Raw genomic sequence first — 7,061 nt, forward strand, 5'->3', positions numbered from 1 at the left:
TTATCGATATAGTCGAGAAGGCACGAAAATCGTTCTGGCAGAAAAGTTTTCGAGCGTTAAGACTTGTTCGGTCAGCGGAATCGCTTATCCGAGCGTGAGTTACTTATCGCAGAAGGTGATGAGTGAGGTATCCGTATCCCGGAGGCGTAGGAGTCCCTCGGCTCGGTCGGCCTTGCCGCTTACGTGTACTCCGTCGTTTTCAGGATCCCGCTATCGAAGCAGTCGAAAAGCGCGAAAGATGTTTTGGCAGAAAGACTTTTTCCGAGGAAAATTTTGACGCGGAGGGGGTCCCCCCCTTCTAGCCCCCGAGGGAGGGTCAGGCTTTGCCGAGGCAAGGCTGACCCTTCCTTGACGATTAGACTTTATTTGTGTATGTATAGAAAACGAGGTATATGAACGACTTGAAAACATCTTAAGGGTAAAAGCGACGTAGCTATCGGATGTTCCAAGCGTTGTTGTAGACCTCGCCTTGATCGTTGGCCGGCTTGTATGTTCCGGGCTTCAAAATCTTGGCGATGATGAATGGCCCCTCTCAGGGAGGAGTAAGCTTGTGGCGCCCTTGGGCGTCTTGCCGCAGCCGAAGCACCAAGTCTCCTACTTGGAGGTCTCGGGGCCGAACCCCTCGGGCGTGGTAGCGTCGCAAAGCCTGCTGATATCGCGCCGAGTGTAGTAAGGCCACGTCCCGAGCTTCTTCCAACTGGTCCAGCGAGTATTCTCGGCTGGTCTGGTTGCTTTGGTCGTCGTACGCCCTTGTCCTCAGGGCACCGTATTCTAAGTCTGTGGGCAAGATAGCCTCGGCCCCATAGACTAGAAAGAACGGTGAGAAACCCGTGGCCCGGCTTGGCGTCGTCCTCAGACTCCAAACCATCGAGGGTAGTTCCTTCATCCACCGCTTGCCGAACTTGTTGAGGTCATTGTAGATCCTCGACTTAAGTCCCTGCAAAATCATGTCGTTGGCACGCTCCACCTGCCCATTTGTCATGGGGTGAGCCACGACGGCCCAGTCCACCCGGATGTGGTGGTCCTCGCAGAAGTCCAGGAACTTCTTGCCAGTGAACTGGGTGCCATTATCGGTGATGATGGAGTTCGGGACCCCGAAGCGATGGATGATGTTGGTGAAGAATGCCACCGCTTGCTCGGACCTGATGCTGGTTAGAGGTCGGGTGCCTTCTGCAAGGGACCGACGAGGTCCAGACCCCACACAACAAACGACCAAGTGATGGGTATTGTCTGCAGGGCCTGAGCGGCCAGGTGCGTCTGTCTCGCGTAGAATTGACACCCCTGGCAGGAGCGTACAATCCTAGTGGCGTCGGCCACTGCGGTGGGCCAGTAGAAGCCTTGTCGGAAGGCGTTCCCAACGAGGGCTCGAGGTGCTGCGTGGTGATCGCAAGACCCCGAGTGTATCTTTTGCAATAGCTCCTGCCCTTCGGCGATGGATAGGCATCGTTGGAGAATGCCTGAGGGGCTGCGGTGGTAGATCTCCTTTTCATCGCCCAGTAAGACGAACGACTTGGCGCGACGCGCCAGTCGCCGAGCTTCGGCTTTGTCGAGGGGGAGCTCTCCTCGGTGGAGATATTGCAGGTACGGGGTCTGCCAGTTTTGATTAGGCATGACCCCATTCCGCTCTCCCTCGACACGCAGTGCCTCACCCTCGGAGGCTGAGGGTGCCTCGGGCTAGGCCAAGGCCTCCTCAGGCTGGGCCGAGGCTTCCCCGGGCTCGGGCGTGTTGTCGGTCTTGACGGAGGGTTGATGTATGTCTCTGGAGAAGACATCCCGGGGAACCGTTGTCCACCCCGAGGCTATCTTAGCCAGCTCGTCCGCAGTCTCGTTGTACCGTCGGGCGACATGGTTGAGCTCGAGTCCGTAGAACTTGTCTTCCAGGCGCCGAACCTCGTCGCAGTAGACCTCCATCTTCCGGTCATGACAGTGGGAGTTCTTCATGACTTGGTCGATGACAAGCTGCGAGTCACCACGAGCGTCGAGGCGCTGAACCCCTAGCTCGATGGCGATGCGCAACCCGTTAACTAGAGCCTCGTACTCGGCCACGTTGTTTGACGCCGGGAAATAGAGGCGCCACATGTAGTGGAGGTGCTTCCTGAGGGGCAAGATGAAGAGTAGGCCCGCACCTGCTCCTGTTTTCATCAGCGACCCATCGAAGTACATGGTCCAGAGTTCCGGTTGGATCGGAGCTATTGGTAGCTGGGTGTCGACCCATTCAGCCATGAAGTCTGCCAAGACTTGGGACTTGATGGCCTTCTGAGGAGCGAACGAGATTGTCTCGCCCATGATCTCCACCGCCCATTTTGCTATCCTACCCGAGGCCTCTCAGCACTGGATGATCTCCCCGAGGGGGAAGGATGACACCACAGTCACCGGATGAGACTCGAAGTAGTGTCGCAACTTTCGCCGCGTCAGAATTACTGCGTACAGTAGCTTCTGAATTTGCGGGTAGCAGATCTTGGTCTCGGATAGCACTTCGCTGATGAAGTAGACCGGCCTCTGGACGAGCAGTGCATGCCCTTCTTCTCGTCTCTCGACTATGATCATGGCGCTGACCACCTGAGTGGTTGCGGCTACGTAGATCAAGAGGGCTTCTTCTGCAGCGGGGGGCACCAAGATGGGCGCACTTGTAAGGAGTGCCTTTAAGTTTCCGAGGGCTTCCTCGGCCTCGGGGGTCCAAGAGAAGCGCTCGGTCTTCCTTAAGAGGCGATACAAGGGTAGGCCTCTTTCGCCGAGGCGCGAGATGAAGCGGCTCGGAGCCGCAAGGCATCCCATGACCCTTTGTACTCCTTTCAAGTCTTTGATAGGCCCCATGTTGGTGATGGCCGCGATTTTCTCTGGGTTGGCCTCGATGCCCGCTCGGAGACGATGAACCCCAAGAACATGCCTCGGGGGATTCTGAAGACACATTTCTCGGGGTTGAGTTTCACGCCCTTCGCCCTCAGACACTTGAATGTCGTTTCAAGGTCAGAGAGGAGGTCGGAGGCTTTTCTCGTCTTGACTACGATGTCATTGACATAAGCCTCGACCGTTCGCCCGATGTGCTCTCCGAACACGTGGTTCATGCACCTTTGGTATGTCGCACCTGCATTCCTCAAACCAAATGACATAGTAATATAGCAGTACATGCCAAAAGGTGTGATGAAAGAAGTCGCGAGCTGGTCGGACTCTTTCATCTTGATTTGGTGATACCCTGAGTAGGCGTCGAGGAATGACAGGGTTTCGCACCCAGCAGTGGAAACCACGATTTGATCGATGCGAGGCAGAGGGTTGGGAACCTTTGGACATGCTTTGTTTAGCCAATGTAGTCTACACACATCCTCCATTTCCCACCTTTCTTTTTCACAAGCACAGGGTTGGCTAACCATTCGGGATGGAATTCCTCTTTGATGAACCTCGCAGCCATCAGCTTGTGGATCTCCTCGCCTATGGCTCTGCGCTTTTCTTCGTCGAAACGGCGCAGAGGCTGCTTCACGGGTCGGGCTCCAGCTCGGATATCCAGCGAGTGATCGGCGACATCCCTCGGTATGCCAGGCATGTCCGAGGGACTCCACGCAAAAACCTCGTGTTCGCGCAGAGAAAGTCGACGAGCACTACTTCCTATTTGGGGTCGAGCTCGGAGCCGATCCGGACTTGCTTGGAGGCGTCGTTGCTGGGGTCGAGAGGGACGGACTTAACCGCCTCTGCTGGCTCGAAGTTGCTGGCGTGGCGCTTCGCATCTGGCACCTCCTTGGAGAGGCACTCCAGGTCGGCGATGAGGGCCTCGGACTCGGCGAGGGCCTCAGCGTACTCCACACACTCCTCGCCGCATTCGTAGCGTGTCGGTATGTGGATCCGATGGTGATGACCCTGTTGGGGCCCAACATCTTGAGCTTGAGGTAGGTGTAGTTGGGGACGGCCATGAACTTGGCGTAGCACGGTCTCCCCAGCACCGCGTGGTAGGTTCCTCAGAACCCGACCACCTCGAACGTGAGGGTTTCCTTTCGGAAGTTGGAGGGAGTCCCGAAGCAGACGGGCAGATCGAGTTGTCCAAGGGGCTGGACGCGCTTCCCGGGGATGATCCCGTGAAAGGGCGCCACACCGGCTCGGATCGTGGACAGATCGATCTGCAAGAGCCCGAGGGTCTCGGCGTAGATGATGTTGAGGCTGCTGCCTCCGTCCATGAGAACCTTGGTGAGCCTGACGTTGCTGATGACGGGGTCGACAACGAGCGGGTACTTTCCTGGGCTCGGCACGCGGTCAGGGTGGTCGCCTTGGTCGAAGGTGATGGGCTTGTCAGACCAGTCTAGGTAGACTGGCACCGCCACCTTCACCGAGCAGACCTCCCGGTGCTCCTACTTGCGGTGCCGAGCCGAGGTGTTCGCCACTTGCCCACCGTAGATCGGGCGTGGCACCTTCTTGTCGTTGTCATGGCCTCGGGGAACTCCTCTACCTTGTTGCCCTCCTTCTTGTCGTTGTCATGGCCTTTGCCACCTTCTGCTGGGGGCCTAGCCTTATGGAAGTAGCACCGAAGCATGACGCATTCCTCAAGGGTGTGCTTGACAGGACCCTGATGATAGGGGCACGACTCATTGAGCATCTTGTCGAATAGGTTGGCCCCTTCGGGAGGCTTCTGAAGGTTTCTGTGCTCGGCGGCAGCGACAAGATCTGCGTCGGCGGCGTCACGTTTTGCTTGTGACTTCTTCTTGCCTTTTTTCTTCGTGCCGCGCTGGGCGGACGCCTCGGGGACGTCTTCCTGCTGGCGTCCCTGAGGCTGCTTGTCCTTCCGGAAGATGGCCTCGACCGCCTCCTAACCAGAGGCGAACTTGGTGGCGATGTCCATCAAATCTCTCACTCTGGTGGGAGTCTTGCGACCCAGTTTGCTCACCAGGTCACGGCAAGTGGTGCCGGCGAGGAACGCGTCGATGACATCCGAGTCGGTGATGTTGGGCAGCTCGATGTGCTGCTTCGAAAACCGCTGGATGTAGTCCCGCAGGGATTCCCCTAGCTGTTGGCGGCAGCTTCGGAGATCCCAGGAGTTTCCAGGGCGCACGTATGTGCCCTAGAAGTTTCCAGCGAAGGCTTTGACCAGATCGTCCTAGTTGGAAATCTGTGCAGGAGGCAGATACTCCAGCCAGGCTCGGGCGGCGTCGGAGAGGAACAGGGGGAGGTTGTGGATGATGAGGTTGTCATCATCCGTTCCACCTAGCTGGCAGGCCAGCCGGTAGTCCACAAGCCACAGTTCTGGCCTTGTTTCCCCCGAGTACTTGGTGATGGTAGTCGGGGCTCGGAACCGGGTCGGGAACGACGCCCGTCGTATGGCCCGGCTGAAGGCTTGCGGACCAGGTGGTTCGGGCGAGGGGCTCCGATCCTCCCCACTGTCGTAGCGTCCCCCAGGCCTGGGGTGGTAGCCTCGGCGCACCTTTTCGTCGAGGCGGGCTCGACGGTCGTGGCGGCGGTGCTCGTTGCCAAGGCGACCCGGGGCCGCAGGCGTCGCGTCCTGCGTACGCCCGGTGTGGACCAAGGCTTCCCGCATGAATCGAGAAGTCACGGCGCGATGCTCCAGGGGGTACCCTTGCCTTCAGGAGGCAGAGCTCTCGGCCCGTCGGACCGCGACATCCTCCAGGAGATTCTTGAGTTCTCCCTGGATATGCCGCCCCTCGGTGGTGGATGGCTCCGGCATCGCTCGGAGTAGTATTGCCGCTGCAGCCAGGTTCTGGCCAACCCCACTGGAAGCCGGGGGCAACCTTGCCCTGGCATCGTCAGTGATACGACGCTAGACGTCCTAGGCCTGATGACGCGCTTCTCCGGCTAGTGCTCGGCCTGCCCACTCCTGCTCGATGTTTTGCCGGAGCTGCACAAGTTGTCCTGCTTCCTCGTCGAGCTTGGCCTGCATCTCGCGGATTTGCTCGAGTTGTGTGTCCTGACCCCCCGCAGGAACTGGGACCATAGCTAGCTCCCGCAGGATGTCAACGCGAGGCGCAGGCCCAGGGGGATCATCGTCCTCCGGCATACCAAGGTGGTTGCCTTCGTTGTGACCCCCTAGATCGACGTGGAAGCATTTGCGACTTGGGCCACAACCTTCGTCGTCAAGGCTATGGCCATCATCGGAGCAATTGGAGAGGCAGTAGTCACATGCGGTCATGAAGTCTCGCATGGCGCTAGGATTACCGAGCCCGGAGAAATCCCAACCAGAGTCGGGCTCGTCGTCTTGCTCGGAGCCAGGGGGCCCGTAGGTCGAGACGGCCGTCAGCCGGTCCCAGGTTGACCACATATGGTACCCCGGAAGGTTAGGATATGCCTTTATGAAAGCGCTCACCGAAGCGGGATCGTTTGGTGGATCGAAGCTGAATCTAAAAGGCACAGGGTGGAAAACGGACGGTACCTCTCGATCGATGGACGGTGACGAAGTCGCGTCGGGGACGGACTGCACCGTTATCTCAGGTACAAGGCTAACGCCCAGCAGGCCCTTCGCGAGCGTGCTGGCGTCATCTGTCCGCTTGGGGTTGGCGTGTTGCGGGGAAGCGACACTCGTCGTTGTCTCAGGCGCGAGATCAGCGCCCGACATGTCACCCGCTGGGGTGCTGGCGTCGTCGACTCGCTCGACAGCCGACGAGGTGCCGCCTCCTGCTTGGCCATGGTTGCCCCGCCTCCTTCTCCTGCGGCGAGGAAGGCGACGGGACAAACCCGGATGCTGCTCTTCCGCCATGGGGGGAAGACGTCGCCGAGTCCGCCGCCGCCGGGCGGGCTGACGGCCGTCGTTGTCGCTGTCACGCCGTGGGGGAAGGAGTACCATGTCGTAGCTGCCGTCGAGGGACATGAACTCGAGACTCCCGAAACGGAGCAGCGTCTCGGGCTGAAGAGGTTGCTGGAGACTACCCATCTGGAACTCGACGGGAAGTTGTTCGTCAACACGCAGCAGGCCCCTACCTGGCGCGCCAACTGTCGGCGTTTCGACCCCGGGGGTCCCTGGACCGACGAGTAAAATTGTCGCTGCGTGCCCCAACCCAGATGGGTTGGCGCGAGATGGGACACGAAGGGGGGAAAAACCTCGGCTCGTGTTATCCTGCGCCAGAGTGGGT

The sequence above is a fragment of the Zea mays genome, chromosome 4, assembly GCF_902167145.1.
Source record: "Zea mays cultivar B73 chromosome 4, Zm-B73-REFERENCE-NAM-5.0, whole genome shotgun sequence".
NCBI lineage: Eukaryota > Viridiplantae > Streptophyta > Magnoliopsida > Poales > Poaceae > Zea > Zea mays.